The sequence below is a fragment of the Ursus americanus genome, chromosome 15 (genome assembly GCF_024610735.1).
Source record: "Ursus americanus isolate L20-20 chromosome 15, mUrsAme1.1.p, whole genome shotgun sequence".
In the NCBI taxonomy this organism is placed as follows: domain Eukaryota; kingdom Metazoa; phylum Chordata; class Mammalia; order Carnivora; family Ursidae; genus Ursus; species Ursus americanus.
In genome coordinates this window covers 34596943-34618781 of record NC_142141.1, presented here as the reverse complement: position 1 = coordinate 34618781, position 21839 = coordinate 34596943, and positions in this window count along the sequence as shown.

The following is a 21839-nucleotide window of genomic DNA, read 5'->3' as shown; positions in this document are numbered from 1 at the left end:
ATTTAATGTAATGATTATTATATCTTTCGATGGATGAATATCTTTATTACTATTATTCCAAAAAATAATTAAAAGGAGAAAAAAATCTTTGAATGCCAATTTGAGAAGTTTTTACTGACATATCTTCAAACTCTGATTTTTTCCTTGGCACTATCCAGTTTACTGATTAAAAAGCATTTTTCATTTCTGTTATATTGTTTTTATTTCTATTATTTCCCTTTGATTCTTTCTGAGATATTCCATATTTCCGCTTATATTATCTGTTTGTTCATGCATGTTGTTTACTTTTTTCTTTTGAAACTCTTAACAATTATCTATAGCTATTTAAGTAGTCAGTGTGAAAATTCCAATATCCATCTCATATATGAGTATATATGCTTGCTTTGTCTGTTCAGTCTCTGACATTTTTTTCTTTTTGGCTTGCCTTGTAGTTTTTATGAAAAGTGAACATGTTGCATTAGTAACAGAAACTATAGTAAATAGGCCTTTAGTGTGAGAATTTATTAATCTGGCTAAGAGTTGGGATGTTTTTAATTCTACCATACTGCCAGAGGCTTCGCTTTCCTCTATTGTCTTTGTTTTTGTCTCCCTTCTTGACTCTGGGCTTCTTTTAAGTAATCCTCCTCTGAGGGAGTCTGTGTCTTGTAGTTCTTTCAGCTGTTATCCACTGTTATTATGTTAGAGCCCTGTTGATATGGTGGTCAGCTGTGGGAGAATGGAAGTGTTCTATAATCTTATGATTAAATCTTCATTGTTTAGTTGGTCTGGGTCTCTGTGTTATGTATTTCACAAGTATTTCTCAAGTGATACAGCTTTTCTCCTCCTTACAGAAGAAAGGAAGTCTAGAAGGGGCTGGAATGGCAGAAATAGTCTTGACCTGAGATCAAGCTCTGGCAAAATCTTTTCCTTAGAGAATAGACTTTTCAAATGGAGAATTATCTAGACATGTGTCACAATGATTACACTTCCCTTCCTCCTGCCAGAACCTAGAAGGTATCTTTCTAGGATCTCCTTCATGAGAATATAGTGAGGTTACTAAAGTTAAACCAATGAAAATGTAGGAGACTCACTAAGACTGCAGCCCCTAGAGATTCCTTATTCTAAGGCTAGTACATAGTCTGTCTCCAGAAAATCATCAAAATTACCATAGAGGTATTCCTACCAGTTCATGCCTCTAAAAGCTTCTGTTCTTTAATAAAAATAATGACAATAAGAAGTAATAATAGCTACAATGGTATTAATTCTAAAGGCACAGTTGCTTTAGATTTACATACATATTAAACAATGTCTTTGCTTGCCATTCATTCTTGCATTTCAGAGACCTTTCTTATTCCTTCTGGGCCAATTATTTTTTTTCATAAAGTATATCCTTCTGTAGTAGTTGCTAATTCTCTCATGTATGTGTTTATCTGAAAACAAATCTTAATTATTTTATTTATTTATTTATTTATTTATTTATTTATTTATTTATTTATAGAGAGTTTGAGCAGGAGGGTGGTGGGAGGGGCAGAGGGAGAGGAAGAGAACCTTAAGCAGGCTCCACACTCCGCACAGAGCCCCACATGGGGCTTGATCTCACAAACCTGAGATCATGACATGACCCAAAATCAAGAGTTGAACACTTAATTGACTGAGCCACCCAGGAGCACCTTAATTATATCTTAATTCTAGAATGATAGTTCTTTGTAGGTCACAATTTCTGATTAACATACGCTTTCCAGCAAAATGTTGAAGTTTTATTATACTTTCTTTTGGCTTCCCTCAGTGCCATTGACAATATTTTTGTCAGCCTAAAGTCATTCCTTTGTAAGGCAGCTCCTTCTTCTCCTTTTCTGTTTCTCTTCCTTCTTCCTTTTCATCTCCTTCTCCTTCTCATTTTTCATCATCTTCTTCTCTGCCTTTAGATATTTTCCTTTCTCCTCATAAGTTCAGAAATTCTTTATAGAGGACATCTCTTATAGTTTATACACATCTAATTGTGCTATAGTCAAAGGGCCCCTTTTATTGTTTTGCCTGCAATGTGTCACACTTGTTTTGCAACCTTAGCCTCCACTTGTCCTTTTACTGAAACATTTATGAAATTGTTCCCGTGTGCCAGCATTCTGCATTAAGTTCCCCCACTTAATCCTCTCAGCAATACTATAAAGTTAAGGATTGTTACTGTCTCCATTTTACAGATGAAAAAATAATAATAATGGGCTGAGACGTCCTGAGTAAGAGAAAGGCTTGGACTCTGAGCCCAGATCTGTCTGGCCCCAGAGTCCTCTCTCTTAATATCACCACCACATGACCTTTCAACATAAATTCTCAGCCTGGCTTCTCTACTGACTCTTGTTCATTTGAATTTCCCCAATTATTACTAGCTAAACTATGAATTTGACTGATAATGATTGTTTAGCTATTTTCATTTAAACTGGTATATATATTTTTTCTGTCCAAATGTGGTATTGAACTCTCAGGAGCATCTAATGTATCATTTGCCACGCTCCACAGTACCATCTAATATAGTGTTATGAAAAAACGTGTAAATAGTAAATACGATTTCAGTCATGAAAAAATCCAATTATGTTTCAAATCTTAAAAGGAACAGGCAGTTTTTATTTTCTGAATAAACCTGTCAATCAGAATCATATAATAATTATTTTGAATTAAAAGTCACGTATGTAAAGACAACTGGGTGGCTCAGTCAGTTAAGTATCCGACTCTTGATTTCAGCTCAGGTCGTAATCTCAGTGTCATGAGTCGAGCCTCAGGTTGGACTCCGCACTGAGTGTGGAGCTTGCTTAAGATTCTCTCTCTCCCTCTGCCCCTCCCCCATCTCTCTCTCTCTCTCTAAAAATAAATAAATAATAAAATAATACATGCTTGTTATTATTAACCAAAAATAAAAGAAGATCTATGTTCACTAAGGAGAGTGCCACAAAAGTTAGAGTGATGTTTGGGTTAATAATGTGTCATTAAAATGACTAAAATGATGATTGTCTATTTTGTCCCTCGTTAATATATGTCCATATATCAGGTTATGCTCTGTATTTCTGAGATTTTGTTTTAACTGAATTACCTTGTCCATTTTTATTTATTTATTTATTTATTTATTTATTTATTTATTTTTAAAGATTTTATTTATTCATTTAACAGAGAGAGAGACAGCAAGTGAGAGAGGGAACACAGGCAGGGGAGTGGGAGAGGAAGAAGCAGGCTCATAACGGAGGAGCCTGATGTGGGGCTCCATCCCAGGACTCTGGGATCACACCCTGAGCTGAAGGCAGACGCTTAACGACTGCGCCACCCAGGCGCCCCTTCTTGTCCATTTTTAAACATACCTAAGGTTTCCACATTTCTCCATGCACCCTGGATGATAATTTTAAAAGCAGGCATCAGAAATTAGCCTGTGACCAGGACCAGAGTCAGTGTGGACAAAAAAATGTGTTGTTAGTATTACCGTAACTGGCTGACTTCTTTGACATCAACAACATGCTTCTCTTACCGCAATTTGTTCCACTATATTGTTTCATCATTAGGAGTGCTTGTTTAAAACCCATTTACAAAGCTGATTGCCAAGTATTGTCTAGAACGATTGCAAGAGATTTAGATGTGTGAAGTTTACACTTGGTTATTGGACTTTTGACTGCTTTTTGCTTGCCAAGCACAGTTAATACTTGAAAACACTATAACCAAGATGATGAAAGTTCAAGTTCCCCATGGCTGTCTTTACTTGCCTATCCTCCCCATCCACCTTTGGTTATAGTTCCAGAAAATATACTGCCTCTCAGTAAATTCTTACATTCTTGGAATCGATTCCAGTAAGGCTAATTATGTGGTGGTCTAATCCCGTCTTGCTGCGCTCCAAGTTGGCTTTTGATTGTTATTTCAAATAAAATGTTTTTACTGCCTTCCTAATTTGTCCATGTAGTAAAAGTCCCAGAATAGTTTCGATGCCTCTTTTTTTTTTTTTTTTTTGAGATGAATAAATTCTGCCTTGGGGAAACTGTGGTGAGATTTGGGTGGTTCTAGATGTCATGCAAAAAAGCTTATGATGGCTCTGTGATTCAGAAGCAGCTAGGCATGCATGTGTGACCGCACACATACTTACCAGCCCTGTGACCAGAGGTGTTGGCAAGAATGGGTGGCAGTCTGGTGACAGTGAAGCAGGGATCTGGGGAACGGGGCCAGAGGGCTGCTGGCCTGCAGGCTCCCCTGAGTTCTCAACCGCTTGCAACCGCTGTGACGCAAATGTGCTATCAAACTAAAATCAGGAACACAAAAGAATTGACAGAATGATAGCCAAATATAGGGAGGAGGACACATGAAGGGAGACTGGAAAAGAACAAAGAAAATTAGAGGTCAGTGTGGGAGTACATTTCTCGGCCATTATCAACACTCTTAGCTGTGCATGACAAGATTCCCAAGAATCTGAACAGCCAGCCTCTTACCCAGTGAGAACCACTTCATTCGTGTCATTCAGTTAGAGATGCTGAGAAAAATATTGATTGGCTCTTACTGGACACAGATTAGGTTGTGGTTTGCAGGCCAGTAATCCGTGTAGTGTGAACTCATAAAGCTTCGTTGTGATTTGGCTCACTAGAGAACTGATCCGTGAGACTGGGCAGGGCTGCTGTGTCGGCCAATGTGTTTCTTGTTTGGTGCAGGCAGCTCTTCCTTTCTTCTCCCTGCTTACCCAGCCCGCAGCCACGCTCGCAATTCAGAAGACAGCGCCTTTGAAAGCATTAAGAGACATAAATAATCACCTATTGGTTTCATCCGTCAAAACCAGAAAAATTGACTTACATCTTGCTATAAGTACTTCTTTGGTATTTAAAAAATAATTTTGGTTACTTTCTGGGATATAGGGTTTAGGAATTGGTACAAGAGTAAACACACACACACACACACACACACACACACACATTATAATGCTTAGGGTTTTTCCCCAAAATTTTTAGGGTAAGAGCAATCTCATGATGCTTATTTGATTTAGCCAAACTTAAAGTGCATAGCCAGAATGGGTATTTGTGGGACTATAATATAAGTGTTAGGTCACTTCAGTGTAATGTATTGACATTTTCCTGCTGCTCAGCTGTAAAATCGGCATTTTTTTAAAAAAAAGATAAGATAGACATAATTAGCTTCTCAAAATTAAATTAAAAGCATTGTTAATTTTAAAATTCTTTATTTTATAATTTGGCCTCCTGTAAGTATATTTTCTTGTTAATTTTAATAGATAACTTTAAATGTTTCAGAAAAAACAAACAAGTTTATAAAAATGATTTCAGTAATTTCCTTTTACTTTCACTCTAGTTTACATTTCCAGTGAAACTACGTCCAAACTTGTTATACTTCAAATACATCACATGTTATTTTTAATCCTTTAGATCACTACTCACCTTGGAACACAAATTATGTGAAAATTTTAATTATAACACTATACAGTGATTGGAATTCTTCTAAGTACCACTGAGACATCAGCAGAATGATAGTTGTGCCAAAGTAATTTAATACCCTGCCTCGGCTATTTCACTGACCCTTAGTCAAATAAAATCCACAGCCTTACACATATTTTTCATTTTATGGTTTTGAATGTGCATTAATCAGTGTAGGAGGATGGGGCATATTTTATTAAATAGTTTGAGGTTTGTTTTATACCTTCTAAATATACAGACATATGGTACACGAGCCTTCCTTTGTACTCTTGCCCCAGGCCCTGCAAATGTTGGGGCGTTCTAAGTTTTGACAGCCTCGATATAATACAAATTTTACCTTTGCCAGATGTGTGAAAAGAGCTGTTTCTCCATGGATGTTTTGTTAAGGTGATAGTCCTTAGAAGACCGTACTTTCTAATTTATTTTGAATAGAATAAATATAGAAAGCAATTCATACAACGTTCTAAATTTGTAAGACAAGTTATTTAAACGTTTTTTAAAGTTCTTTTTTAAGTATGAGAGATTATTTACAATTTCAGCAAAGACCCTGGATATTGAATTGGGAATTATCTAGTAATATGCCATGAATAAAAGAGATCTCATGAACAATCTTTGTTTAACTGATTATTCATTGCTTTTCTGGTTATACATTATGTCTTTTTATGGGGCAGTTCGTGTGATGTATTTCTTCCATCTGAAGAATGAAGACTGAGACCGTCCAAAGAGGACCATGGTGATGAATCTGTCTCATCAGTCATCTTTTCTCTCTTCCACCCAGTCGTTTGGCCTTCTTGACTCAAGGTTCATGATTCAAGATGCGAGTCTGTCTAATGCTACAAGAGACACGTGGTGGGATCACTGTGTTTCAGTGGATATCTTTGGTAACTGACTCAATTGAAACCCCCCCTCCTTTTGATATTAACTCCACAGCTTTCACTGAAATGTTCTATAGTTAGTTTTCTTTTCTCTTTGTAATATAAGCCCTTAACTTTCCTGCTTTTAAATTGCGTCGATCTTCACTTTCAAAGAAATCATGATCTGTAATCTTCTGTCTAGCTTCCACCCCTCCTGGGCCTGGAGTCAGTACGTTAAGGTAAGACACCTTGTCATTAGCTAAAGGACGTGATGACTAGTCTTACTCGGCCTTTAACAAGTTCTCTGTGTGATATCTTTACCTTTCTGGGCTTCTTTAACACTGGGAAAGTCTATAAAAGTAGTGACTGAATGGGCTTTTATGTCTCTTGAAGCTCCCACATTTTCTGTGTCATTACTATTCTCTCAGATACTTTGGTACTCATTTGATCAGTTAAAGAATAATGGGTAAATAGTTATACCATTGTGTAAGTTGATACATATAAGAAAAAAGTAAAAAAAAAACCCACTTTGTTTTCTTCAACTGCCTCTTTCTAATTTCAAGAAATATTGCACAGTTTTAGAATTCTATAGTAACGTGATGTTCCTTCTTCATTTGTGTGACTGCATAAGCATAGATCTTTTCAATCTGCTTCCTAATCTTTATGAATCAGAAGAGCTCTTATGTGTAACTGTCCCTGTATTATGGTCCTTATTCTATTGAGAGGTTAGTTATTCAGTTCCAATATACTGCCTTTTTTTTATTATCAGAGCTTTATTGATACGTATTCATATATCATACAATTCACCCATTTACAGTGTACAATTTAATAGTTTTTAAGTATAACCAAAGATAAGCTATATCCCATAGTCAATGTGAGACTGAATCATAGTTTTATAGAGGGATAGGCTAAAGCAACAAGTCAGAAACAGTTCTTCTACTTATAAATGGTTTGTGATGACACTCCCCCCAAGCTCTGCAACACACACACACACACACACACACACGCACATACATGCACACACCCATTTTGTTGAACTGGAGAAGATAGCAAGGATGAGATGGAAGCATATTTTTTGTGACCGTGTGTTATGTTTGTATCCGAGAAAATAACGTTGTACTATATCTGGTGTGACATAATAAAATACAGGCGAGATGCGGAGTACGGGCAGAATAGACTGAGCAATTACAAAATAAAAGAGATCTGTTAGGAGCTAAGATATCCTGGCTTAAGTCGGGTTGATCAAGAACAACTTTGCACCTCTGTATCTAAACAAACAAACAAAAAACCCAAATAAACTACCATTTTCATACAATGTATTTTATTCATTCTCCTCCAAATGCCAAGTCTTATTTTTAGGGACTTTTGTCCTACTCTAAATACTCAACACTATTTTCAGAGATTTTCAAAAACAGCATTCTTCAAACTAGGGTAGTGTATCCCTGTAGTATATAAGAAGGGCAGAATAATGTGGTAAGAAGGGAAGAATAATAAATTTAAGAGATTAATTTTAAGGGAATCAATTACTAGATCTTTAACATTGACTCCTAAATTTTAACTCCTAAAGTAAATCTTCTTGAGAATTCATCTGTGGTCCAAGCATCCCCTTCAAACTCACTCTTCGCTCACTTTTGCCCAACAAAGGCATACCTCTTGCTAACATTCAATCTTACTTTGGCATATGTTCCTGGGTATTAAAACTTTTGTGGCATCAAACAAAGAGATAATTTCAAATACAGGTGATAGTGATGAGAAAATGAATAACTAATAAATAAGTAAGAAATCCTTTTTGCAGTTCTGGTGGTTTTCGATTCTTTATTTTCAAGAACACGGAAGGAAGACATAATAAAAAGAGCTAGCCAATGCATCATTAAAATGGCTTTTTATGGCTTTTGCCATAAAACTAGGATGGAACTTAAAGAACTGAGTGACAGTATACTAGGAAAACTCTTTGCATTTTTATCTCCTTACTATGTGAACATAGTTTCTCAACATTAACATCTATAAAAGCCAAAAATAGGAATTGAATTTATGCTGTCTAACCTAGCAGAAAATATACTATTCATAATTATATTAACTCATTGGTGAATAAGCCAGTACAAATCAACAACAGATGCATTTTCAAAAATACTTTTTATGATTAATAATTTTTTGAAAATATATAGTATTTGCATCATTTTGATCAATTATGGACTAATAATCATTGTAATGACTTTTTAACACAAGACTTTCTATCACTTAGAGACTTATGGGTCAGAGAATTTAACAATTTTAACTTAGCATATACATATTTTTCTTAAATAGAATCATGAGAGATTAGCATAAGACTTTCAAGAGTGAAATTATATTACATTGGGATAAAACTCTACATGGAAACTAGAATGAAAATTATAGCTCATGGGGAAAAAAAAAGATAGATATGTTTTAAGACTATTGAAGAGATTGTTTATGCATTTGTAAATGGATAATGTTGAGTATCATATCACCATGGTATTTAGACTTTAGTGGATACATTAATAAGTATTATAATAGTTTTTTTTTAAAGTCATTATTTACAATCTACTAATTTATCTTTTCAGCTAATTAAACCTTTGTTGAAAACCTATTGATATCAACTTGCAAATAAATACATTGGGGTATGTTCACCAATATTCCTTTAACAGTAAAAGAAAAAATGTTTTGGAGACTCTACTCTTTAGTTATCGATGAAATCAACACATACCCTTCATCCCCTTTTAAAGATAAGAAGTGAATAAGACTGGGTTAGCTAAACCCCCCAGAAAACCTCCAGACATCATGATTTCATGAAATTATTAAATATTTTCTTTAACATAGCCTAAACATCAAATGTTTTCCCTTAAATGACATATTTCCTGTTTTGTTTTAGAAATTAACTTCATTATTATGCTGGAGTTACTCAGGAAAATTGTGCTTTCAAATATGTCTTTGGTGCCCCACCTCTAATTAATTGTGCTCACTGCTGCTAACACCTGCCATACTATCTAGGCCATGATTTTTTTTGTAATGCTTCCTTGGTTCTCTAGAACTCCAAATTCATCTTCCCCTTGCTGGAAAGTTATTTATACTTCTGTACCCTTTAGTCTACTGAAATCGCTGTGGGATTTTACACATTTATTATTACTTATTTCATCTATTTGTTTTTGAAGAGGTTCTGTTATTTCCCAGAAGCCCGTAGCTTTAATTATCATTTGCTTAACATTGAATAGAAAGGATTATCAGTATTCTAACTTGCTTAAGAGTCCTAAAAAGATAATAACAAAAATAATGATAGTAATAACACCAATAATATCACAAACAACAGTAAGAAACCCAAGGCTACATGGCCACTAAGTGGCAAGGTAGTTTGATACCAAACCCAAACTCTTAACTGTTACAGCAAAGTAGTAGCTGTGTGAAATCACACAGATCACCGGCCTTCCAATTTTCTAGTTCTTTAAATCTAAGTTTATTAGTCTAAGTTTTGAGTGGCTAGGTCATAACAATAATATAATTAGGAATAAATGCTCAAATTCCATAGATCCTGGATAGAAAATCACAGAGATTTGCCTTGATATAGTCCATTTGTCCTCAAAATGAGGCCATCGGTTATGCTGGGGACCAGTGTGGCTGGGGCTGAATCACCACTCCTAACAGGCTTAGAGTTCAAATTTTATTGACTGACACTATTTAGAAAGTTGTCTTTATTAATATGTTATTGGAAAGACAGAAAAGTTACATGTTCACTTCTGCTGAAGAGTTTATTTCTTCTTTGTAAGCCTGAGTTCCAAAATTAGTCTGAACTCAGATTTTATTGCTAACAGTCGTCTTAAACTAAAAAAAAAAAAAAAAGTCATACTGTGTTTCTTAAAGTTGATTTATGCCAGTCCCAGCCATGTTAAGGGAGAAAAAAGATGACAATCAAATGTTGTACTTGGAGGACATTAATACCTTTTATGTAAACCACCACTCTGAAGTATTTTTTAATAAATAGTCATGGGAATTGCAAATATCACCTTATGCTCTGAATCAGATATGAAGGAATCAAAATTATTTTTGGTAGCTTTTTTCTTTTAATGAGAAAGTGTTTATCGGGTTTTATATACATGCATATCGCTGTAAGTTCTCTTGAGTTATCCTTCATAGAAAATATTATTAAGCATTATTCTGAAATTATCACAATAGAAATATGATCTATAGATATGGCAACCACAAAACAATATGGGTTAGAGAAAGAATATTCAGGACCATAGTAAGGGAGTGAAAAGCAGCCTAAATTGGACGAAATTCATAGAAGAAAGAATGTAGAAGAAGTTGACTTATAGAAAATAAGTCCCAGAAATGGGGGGAAAATTAAAATTACATATGGTGCTAAAATAAGACAAAAAGCAATGGGCAGATAGTTGTGGAATTGAATGCTTCCTTCCAAGGTTTTAGATCATGGGCAGAACATTAATGATCCCGCACACAATGCAAGACCAGACAATCACCTTCTGTAAAAGTTTTGTTGAAAATATTTTTAGGCAAATATCCTATGATTTCACTCATATGTGGCATTTAAGAAACAGAACAGATGAACATAGGAGAAGGGAAAGAAAAACAAAATAAGATGAAAAAAGAGAGGAAGACAAACCATAAGAGACTCTTAACTATAGGAAACAAACTGAGGGTTGATGAAGGGGTAGTGGGTAGGGGGAAGGGATAACTGGGTGATAAGCACTCAAGGAGGGCACTGGATGTAATGAGCACTGGGTGTTGACTGCAACTGATGAATCCCTAAATTCTACCTCTGAAACTAATAATACAGTATATGTTAACTAAAGTGAATTTAATTTTTTTTAAAAAAAGGAAAATATTTTTAACTTTAGTATGACTTGTTCTTCATTTTGATTTGATATCTTTGTAAAAGGAAATCAACATACACTGGATTTTATAAATGGAAATTTATGAAGGATTATGGAGATGAAGGGAAACTTCAAAGTAAAGTCCAGCCATCATTCATTCATCCACTCATCCAATATTCTTTCATTCACTCAACAAATATATTCTTACTAACCGGGGACAGAGCCGTGAATAAGCAGAAAAGCCTTACTTATATTCTCATGGGGAGATATAAACAACGAACGAGTAAGTGAACATGTGAAATGGCAACAAGGGCTCTGCAGAAAGAAAACAGTGAGGGGAGGTGACACAGAGAATGGAGATTGTCGCGTTCATACGTAGGATGATGGAGGGAAGTTTTACTGAGAGGATGACTCCTGAGTAAGGCTGAAGAAGGTGAGGGGCGACACCTGTAGGTATCTGGGACGAGAGTTACTCAGGAACAGCAAATGCAAAAAAGCTTAAGACTGTGCTGTGTCTGGTATTGGGGCAAGTACTGGCAGTACAGAGCCCTCCAAAAGCACATGCTGGGCAGGAAAATCATTAAAAGATGTTCTATTTTATGGACTGATGCGGGATTTCAGTCAGGGCCACCCATTGGTTGTATGGAGCCCTAGGCAAATGATTTTTATGGGCCCGTTTTTAGAAACAATTTGATTGAACTATATTACATTTTAATGGGCACATACATGCAGAGTTAGAATAATGGGTAGGTAAGAGGTGCTTCTGTTTATAGTCAGCAGTGCTCCCGGGTGCAGATGAGACAAGGATAATCATTCAACCTCTTTGTTCCCAGCCCCTAGTATCCAGACCCTTTTATAAGGCACTTTTTGCCTTCCTTTTAATTCCATTCGTTTGTTTCATTTGCCCTTCTACTTAATCACCAGTTCAATCTCTAGCCCGTGGCAAGATTCTGTACAATTGCTGTGCATTCTTACTGACCAAAGAATGTGCTGGAAACAGAGACATCAGTTCAGACACTACTGCAATAATCCAGGAAATAGGTGATTGTGATCAGCTGTGTCAAATGCTGCTGATCCATCAAAAATGATGAAGACTGAGAAATGATCATTGAATCATCCCTGACTGTTCATGTTGGCTAATGACTAAACACCACAAGAGATAGGAAATTTCTTGCTAAACTACTCATTCCATACTTCTACAGCTCTGGCTGTTATATTTCTGCTTAAGGTATACGATGTCTAAAAATTAATATTTAATTCTCTGATGTGTGCCTGCACGAGTTTAGTTTTTATCTTCCGATAACACCACAAAGAACATATGGGCATGGCAAATCTTCCTCCTTCGTTAAACCTGTTAATAAAGGAGAGGTTCAACTGAAAACGTAGAGACTAGTCCAAATAAACCTTAAATCCATGTCCTTTTCTTAGTCTCCTAAGAAACTAATCCATCACGGCTTTTTTTTGCCAAGGGCTAGAGACTGAACTGGTGATTTAGGTAACAAGGCAATTAAACAGGCTGGTAGAAACAGGATGGTAGAAAGTGGCTCTAATAAGGACCTGAGGACCAGGGGCTGGAAATGAAGGGGACTGTACCATAGCTCCTGCCCCATCCCAGCCAAGGTGACTCCTGACACTGAACCACATACCTGGTTAGGCAAGAGACATGCTTTTTGCCAGTGTCAGAATGTGGGTTAATTCAAACTCATAGGAAGAGGTCAATAGGGACATTTGTCAGGCCTCTTCTGACATCAGAAAATAGTTAAGAGGGGCTGTAACTGGAATGACCCCCAGGAATAGAAACTTCCAGCCTTCTGACAGTAGAATATTCTACATGCAAAACGTGGCTGTCACGCGGTTCAGATGAACTGACGTATGTGACATATTTTACTATATAAATATAAAATAGCATTATGATAGCCGAGGGACCATTTTCTTTTATATCTGTCATATATTTTACGGCATTTTCCAGCCTCACTTGAGCTATTTCTGGTAAACGCGGTACAGAACTCAAAACATCAATGGAAGCTGCAGGCAGTAGATTTTTCTCTTTGTGTTTTATTTTCTTAAAATTCTGTTAAAGAAATAAATCGAGACTTTGGTTCAGGTTATAAATAAAAGAAGCATCCAGGGATAAGACCCATCCATGAGTCAGCATGAGTCAGTAATTCAGTAAGCCTGGGAACTGGAAATGAGTTGGAATGTAAGAACTTTCTAACACTTAAATGAATAAATCTTTTGAACGCCTGAAATTTCAAATGTCTGTGGTTGTCTGTTTGAAGATGATTTTGTAATATAAAGTAATTCAGGGAAAGGTCTTTCAGACAGGACAAAAAGTTGCCACCCTGTCGTATTAAAAGAATTACTTTACTTAAGTAACTCAAACATGGGGAAATAAGTTAATACCGTGTAAAATCCTACAGCACCCACCGCTAGTGAAAGCTTGGACTGCTTACAATGAAACTCCGAATAAATCATTTCTGGGACAGACTTAAACAAATATAATATTATAAAACAAACGGAACTTTCAAATTTTCAAACACTGTAGTCTTATAAAGAGTGGTTTCCACTTATTGAAGGAAGTAGCTACATTCGGTTTTATTAATATTTTCAGATCTACGGAGGGTGGTGATAGTACAGATCTAAATAAATTGCTTGTGAATTCCTGTCGTAGAAAAGCAAACAATCAAATAAATAGGCAGATAATTACCCATGACCAAATATTGAGCTAATTAACTCAGAGATGTAAACAGGGACATTGAGAAGTTGTAAATTATTAGCAGTTACGACATTCCAAGTGATTAAAACACCAAAGTGACACAGTCATAGGCCAGTCAGAATAGGGGGCACAATTATTCAGAAAGAATACCAGCTATCACTAACCAGTAGTGCCTTACGGGTAAGTATCTGCTCAATATTAGTCCAGGTTTGAGTAAATTCACCTAGCAAGTTAATGACACAAGAGACACTTTGATTTCAACTCAGTTTATTCAGTAAACTTTTATGTACCATAATTTTGTTCATCTTCTTACGTTGGAATTTGATCACTATCACATAAGCTGTTTGGAAAAGTATACAGATTGTTTAGGTTGCTGAGAAACAATTAAATTAAAAAATTTTTTCAACAGCGAGTAAATTATCTTGAGTAAGTGTAGATAATAATAGGCAATTATTTCTCAATATCCTTGTAAAAGTGTGATAGCTAATTTGACTTCAAAAAAAAAAAACTGGCTCAGCTTGTAGAATATATTGAATCTCAGCTACAGTGTATTCTTTCCTATGACTTTGAGTGATAGTCTGTGGTTTGCATTGAATGCTCGGTTAGAGAGATAAGATCAGCATTGCTGGTTTCTTATTTATGGTGCCATAACTCTAAACGCAGCGACTTGGAATTACTGATGTGGCAGCTGATATCTTACCCCACTTCTAAATCATAACGTTGGCTGTAAAGTAGAGTTTGATGATCCCGGATGTATTCCCAAGCTCCTTCAGACCCACTTGTGTTGAAGGTCAGTGCTAAGTTACCAAAAGCTTCACGAAAAACTGTTCATCTGAACAGGGAATTGCTAAGCAAATGCTGCAGAGAAAGAAGTTTAGGAGAGAGCAGGAGCTCCCCTTCCCCATTTTAAACTATTATGTTCAATCTAATTATATTATATTTGATAATATCAAAGGCTTTTGATTTTCCTATATTATTGCACACTTACAAACTACCTAAGACCTATCCCATTGTTTTTCATTCTTCTAGAGTATCTGGAAATAGAATGTATACAAAATAGGAAAAACTCTTTTGCAAGATGAAAAGAATTCTGGGGATGGGCTGCATAGCCATGTGAATGTACTTACTGCTGAAATGTGCACAGAACAGTGGTTAAGATGGTAAATTTATGCTATGCGTGTTTTACTATAATCTTTTAAACGCTGAAAAAATGAACCAAAGACAAGTGACAAGCTATGATATGTACTGGGGAAATTCTTTTTTTTTTTTTTTAAGATTTTATTTATTCATTTGAGAGAAAGAGACAGAGAGAGCACAAGCATGGCGGGGGAGGCAGAAGCAGACTCCCCACTGAACTGGGAGCATGACATGGGGCTTGATCCCAGGACCTGGAGATCATGACCTGAGCTGAAGGCAGACGCCTAACCATCTGAGCCACGCAGGCGCCCCTATTGGGAAAACCTTAAGTCACTTCACTGATAGAAGGTCCACAAATAACTTACGCTATCTTTAGTCATGTAGCTTCTTAATCAGCCAACCTTTTTAAAGCACCATAGTAACTTATTTCTTAGAGGTTGGATACACGAGGGTAGAGGGTATTGTCTACTTTGTTCCCTGCTATATTCTCCTTATCTAGAACAGTGCCTGGCATCGAGTACATAACAAATACAACAAATGGGAGACCACATTTCTTATTTTCTATGTTACATTATCTGCTAAAAGTAAAAAAAAAAAAGTCAATTCATGAGGATAAATATTTTTATGACTCTCAGTTCTAGAAGAAATGTATTTTAAAGCCCTGTTTTCAAGCATCATATGCAGGCCACTTCAAAATATTGTTTCTGCAACCACGTTTTCCATTCCCACGGCAGTATCTCCCAAACTGATATCCCACACAATGCTTTCTGGAAATTTAGCAGATGTGTTGAGCACAAAAGAATTTTAGATTACAGAAGACTGGGAAGGTCTAGGTTACATCTTCCCACTTCTCTTTACAGTAAGAATACTCATCACTTTCATAAGTCAATGAGCCTCAGGAACCCTCAAGAGGGGATTAACAACACACTTACCTTCCCAAACGCTTTTACTCATAGAGCACTGAGTGTGCATATGTGCATAGTGCTTATTATATACTTCCTGGAAGGAATGTTCTCCAGCGCAACATTCCACAGAACAGAGCTGGAAAACGCTGTTCCAGCTACAAATCGGCTTGTTGATTCTGTGTCAGTGACGTCCTCTGTTAGGTGAACCCATATTAAGTTTCTACTTCGTGGGTTAGTGTGGTCCAGTGTCCTTTTGGGTGATCTAATCAGGTTTAAAATATACAGAATCTCAAAGAAATCCATAAATCTCCTTTCAGTATTAATTTAGCTTTTGAACTAAGGTATGCTAGGAGAAACCGTGTTCTCAGGATGATTCATTTCAATCACACACGGGCTCTGAGCAAAGTCTTCCTTTCCACTATTTTTACCGTAGCTCTGCAGTCTTCATCTCCAAAGATCAACACAGTGGTTCTGATATAAAACAATCCACTTGAATTTCGTTTCTGCAGCAGGAGAGCACTGTTTTTCTGCTCAGGAATCAGGTAGAAAAACATTCTATTTTGGAGTCATGTTTTTGTATTATATTTAAAATCACAAAGACTTATGTATATATATATTTTTTCTAGTTGACGTGTACACCATAAATTCTGTTTACACTGATGTTTTATTATAAGGTATTGTTGTTGAAACACATGATTAACATGATTTATATGGAGCAACCCAGGAGCAAATTCTTTTGGTAAGGATATGAATCCTTTCTGCCTTCATTTTAAAGGATATATATATTTGATTATTTTCGTAAGTAGGATACAACTGCAACCACGAAATTTTGGTTGTGGTGGTGTTGGTAAAAACATTGTCTATAATTTGGAATTTCCAAAGAGATTTCGTCTATCTATTCCCATTTAGTTTTTGTAAATAAGTAAGGTAGTTACTATTAGAAACCACAAAATGATACTGATAATCAAAGAAGTTTAAGTGGCTAGGTCAAGTTTCTGTAGTTACTAAGATGAGCCGAACCCTAAATTTAGGTTTACCAAATCCAGTCTTGATTCTTCTTTCATTAGGCGACAGCTACTTGCATTCTTGCTAAAAATATAATGTAATTCAAACTATTGGGCAAATGCATTTATATGATGAATTGATGGGTCGAAAGAGACATGCACAAAAAATTTTATATTGTCGAAATCTTTCTAAAGGCCAAGTGAATTACATTTTCACACAGGAGTTTCTGTTAACTCATGTCCTAGACAGCTGTGTCTATTATTAAATATTAAACATTTTAATAAATTGTTCTTCCAGTAATTTTGATTTCTTAAGTGCTGAGCTATCTTGAGGGCCTTTTAATGTGTTTTTAGACAGGTACAGTTCTATTTCTATAAAATACCCTTGCTTTTCTTTTGCTTTTTTTAGGAAAACTGTTAGTTTTCCCCCACTGGTTTGTAGAAACCCATTGTACCTTAAGAAGATTAGCCTTAATGTGTTGGCATATAAATTAGTCTGGAACCAAATTTACCCTTATAGTAACACTTTTCTCAGTCATTCTGATATATTTTCTTTGGTGGGTAAGAAGGGGTGGCGTGCCAGCTAATACACTGAGAAGTCGACATGACCTGAGGTCGGTTTCATCTGTGATTTGGTCTGTCTGTAGCATTATTGGCTTTATTTCCACCAGATTTCCTTTTATGTCAACATATAGACGTGCTCATGGGGAAGTGTCACATATGTGAAAGTCGTCCGCTATGAACGTCACGGAAGAAAAGAGATTGAGAAGTATTTATCGGGTATATCATTCCTTTTTCTATCTCGGACCTGAGGGTGGGGTGACTAGGTGAGGGGGAAGAGGCCAGATGCATGGAGGTCAGGTGACTCACCAACAGTCATGGGATTCATGAGCACCAAAGCCAAAGACTACGAGTCTCTTAGAAATCTCACATTTCTATCCCTACTCCCAACAAATAAATTCTACTGCCCTGGCATTCCATTTCTTTTTCAGATCCAAGCAAGGGAAAACAGCATCCTAGGAAGCTCTGCAACATTCTTGATATGGTTTCCCATAAAAATCCCCTTGACAATTAGCTAATATGAAGCATTCACATGAGTTTATTTGGGAATTGGCCGCTGCTGTGTTTTTGCTGTTATTGCTGCTGCTGAAATAGCTGGAGTCTGAAGTCATTATGGCTGTGGTTACATTTCTTTGGCCAGAGGATATTGTGAAAGCCTACATCACCACAGAAACAGATGAATGTTCCTCCGCTCATACTGGAAAAAAGTGAATCGGTGACACCAGCTCTAGCTGCTTCATGGGAGGCCTCGAGCGGTGACTCAGGCTCGTGAGTTGATGTCCCCAAACATGATGACCCATTTCCTCTCCTGCTGGTCCTTGCTGCTGCTCACAGGACCCCTGGTACCCTTGGAACGGTCTCTTTGAAAAGTTACTTTTCTCCCAATTATTTTCTGGATTTCAAACAGTCTTTGTAAAGAAAGGATGGCCTCATTATCCTATCTGGAAAAAGAGACTTCTTTCCTGAAGCGAAGGATTAAAATTGCTAGGTTCTTAAAAAAATAAAATCTTAGGTTCTGATTCTTGAAACATTATAATTTCCTTTAATATTCCAAAATAATAAATGTAATTATAGAAAATTCATGAGTTGCAAACAAACAAAACCCAAAGAAATCACCAGCTATGCCAGCACCAGATATTAATTCTGCTGACAGATCAACAGGGAGTTTCTTTTCTATGAACTCTTGTCTTACAGCCTTTTGAAGCTTTGGTTTAATTACAGGTAACCTAAGAGAACACAAGGACAATTATTTTTATATACTCAGATAATATGATATTTTTATTTGGTGAAACAGTCATCTCCATTATATGAAAAAAATCAGATCTGCAATGTGGCATGTGGCTAATTTCGGCCGATTTTAGAAGACAGGTCTTAGGTCTGGTCTCAGTTCCCTTAGCTGTGAATCTTTCCATGGAAATTACTAAGGTCTTTAGGCTTTTCTTTACCCCATCTCTGAAATAGGATTTGATGACCTCAAAATTTTGTTTTGACATCCATACTTATACGATTCCACTCAAAAGCAAACATAGGGAAGCCCTCCAGCCCAAAGTCCTGATTCTGTAAGCTTGTGGGAGGCCTCACAGACTAGCTAGAAAGTCTTAGTTTACCATCTCAGAAACATGAACATCAGACCAAGTGGTTATTTTTAGTTACAGATATATTATGGTTTTCAGAGAAACCAAGAAAATGACTCTTTCGTTGCAACAATGCTATCTGTTGCATCGTTTAATATTTTCTTTTAAAATGTGGTCAACTACCAAAGGCTTCTGGTATGTATCAAGATGGTATCTTTCCTTTTTTTCCCCTTGTATGCAATGATCTCATTCTCTTTATTAAAAAACATGAGTTCTTTACGGAAAATACAAGCAATTCCAAAAAAAGTTTAAAGAAGACGTGAAAATGACTCCAAACACCATCACCATCAAATAACCAGAATCCGCATTTGGCGAGCATCACTACAAATACTGTCCCTGCAGGGACAGACAGACTAACATGAAGAGGCAGAGGGAGTACAACAAATACATGTAGTACGTATATTCCAGCTCTATAGATAGCATTCATTTTATAATACTCTGATAATTCTACATGTACAATTTTAATAACACCTTAAAGTTTAAATGTACTTGAACCTAATGGGAAAAAAAAATAAGGAAACTGCATTTGAAGTGAAGGGAATACTGAATATCATTCCAATCAATGCTTCTTCAACTCAAGGGATGGGGGGAACAATTATGTAAATATACAAATGCTATAATCAATTTTTTCCTTAATTTCTTTTTTCAATTTTCTGAAAAATTGACTCCCTGATATAAAAGGTAAGAAACTTAGGAATCTTGCATCCTCTCTGCCCTTCCTTCTCCCATCTTATTTTAATAGTTTTATTATCACTATTGCTTTCCGAGACATTTAAGATTTCTGTAGACCTAACCGTCCTTACATTTGTTTAATATTTGTCGTATGTTCAAATAGTCAATGATTACCTTCACTTATTTTCCCAAAGCTTCTCCATTTCTGAGTATGTTATCTTAATTCATCTCTTGATTATTCTGACTTTATCCACAATATAAGTTTTCAAGATGAGCTCTGGTATTACGTTCCTCAACCTCTCTTATTTAAAATTGTTGAACTCTTGTCTTTATACTTGAATTATGATTTTTTCTAGATAAAATTATGGAATAAGAGTTTTTCTTCCCTGATTTCTATGGTTAATAGTCACGATTCCATTGTATTGTTAAGCTAAATGCCATCGTGATAGTAGTTTTAAAACACTTAGAACAGTGCCTGGAAAGCACTTCGAAAGTCCTCTGCAAATAAAAATCTGAGACCAGGTTCCATTTTAATCTCTTTACAGGTGGATTGCTTGGTTTGTTAAGATGTTTGAAGATTTTTTTTTATCTTTGTATTTTACTACACAAGCAGGATGTGCCACAATATTGATTATTCTGCATCAATTGTTCTTGGAATATAATGAGTCATTTCAAATTACAGATTCCATTTTCACTACATTTTAGGGAATTTTCTTCTTTTATGTCTCTGAGTACATTTTTCCACTATATTTATTTATGTCTCTATTTCAAGAATACTAATTTTGCTTCCATTGTTTCAACTCTGCTTCACCTCCATATTGATAAACATCTCATCTTTTAAATTTCCTCGTATTTTTCCTCCTGTCTTAATGCAAGTATCCTAAATCTTTCCACACAATAATATTTTTAGTCATAAAAGTCTTTCTTCTTCCTGTTCTTCTTAATTCACCTATTAAATATGTAAGAGTGTAACTTTTGTTATTTCCATAGCTTATTCTATTATTTTATTATCTTCACTTTGATTTCATTTTTTTCTGGCTTTTTTGAGATAAAATAAAATTATGCAAGTTTAAAGCATACAATATGATTATTTGATACATGTATATATTATGAAATGATTATCACAATTATGTTAGTTAATATATCTATCACTTCATATAATTACAATTTTGTGTGTGTGTATGGTAAGAACATTTAAGATCTATGCTCTTAGCAATATTCAAACATACCGTATGATATTGTTAACTATAGTCACCATGCTGTGTATTAGATCCTCAGAACTTATTCCTATTATAACTGGAGGTTTGGACCCTCTGATCAACATCTCCCTGCTTCTCCCGGCCCCTGCCAACCACCATTCTATTCTGTTTTTATGAGTTCAGCTTTAGTAGATTCCACACATAAGTGAGATCATACAATATGTGTTCTATTCTGTCTGATTTATTTCACTTAGATTAATGCCCTCAACTTTCATCCATGTTGTCAGAAATGGAAGGATTTTGCTCTTTTTCATGGTTGAGTAATATTCCTGTTTGTGTGTGTGTGTGTGTGTGTGTGTGTGTGTGTGTATCTCCATCGATAAACCTCCACTTATAAACATTTAAGTTACTTCTGTTACTTGGCTATAGTGAATAATGCTGCAAAGAACGTGGGAATGCAGCAATTTCTTCAAGACAGTGATTTCATTTTCTTATATACCTGTGTTTTCTTTTCACTAAATTCTTTAAGAGGATTATTCTCAATTCTTTGTCCGACAGTTCATAGATCTTCATTACTTCAGGGTCAGCTGTTGAAGTTTCATTAGTTTCCTTTGGTGGTGTCATATTTGCCTGGTTCGTTGTGGTCCTTACATTGGTATGTGAGCATTTGAGAAAGCAGTCTTGTTTTCCAGCCTTCTTGAGGACTTGGGTGCGGGTGCTGACTTGCTCCCCTGCCCTGGTGGGCCACTCGCCGCCTTGTGTCTCCGAACAGGACTCCCGCTTTAATGAGGCTGGAGGCTGTGCTGGGCATCCTCAGTCCAGCTGCAGCTCTACCGCGGGCTCCACGGCTGCGACGGCCTGCTGACTGGGACCCCAAACTGGACAGAACTACTGAC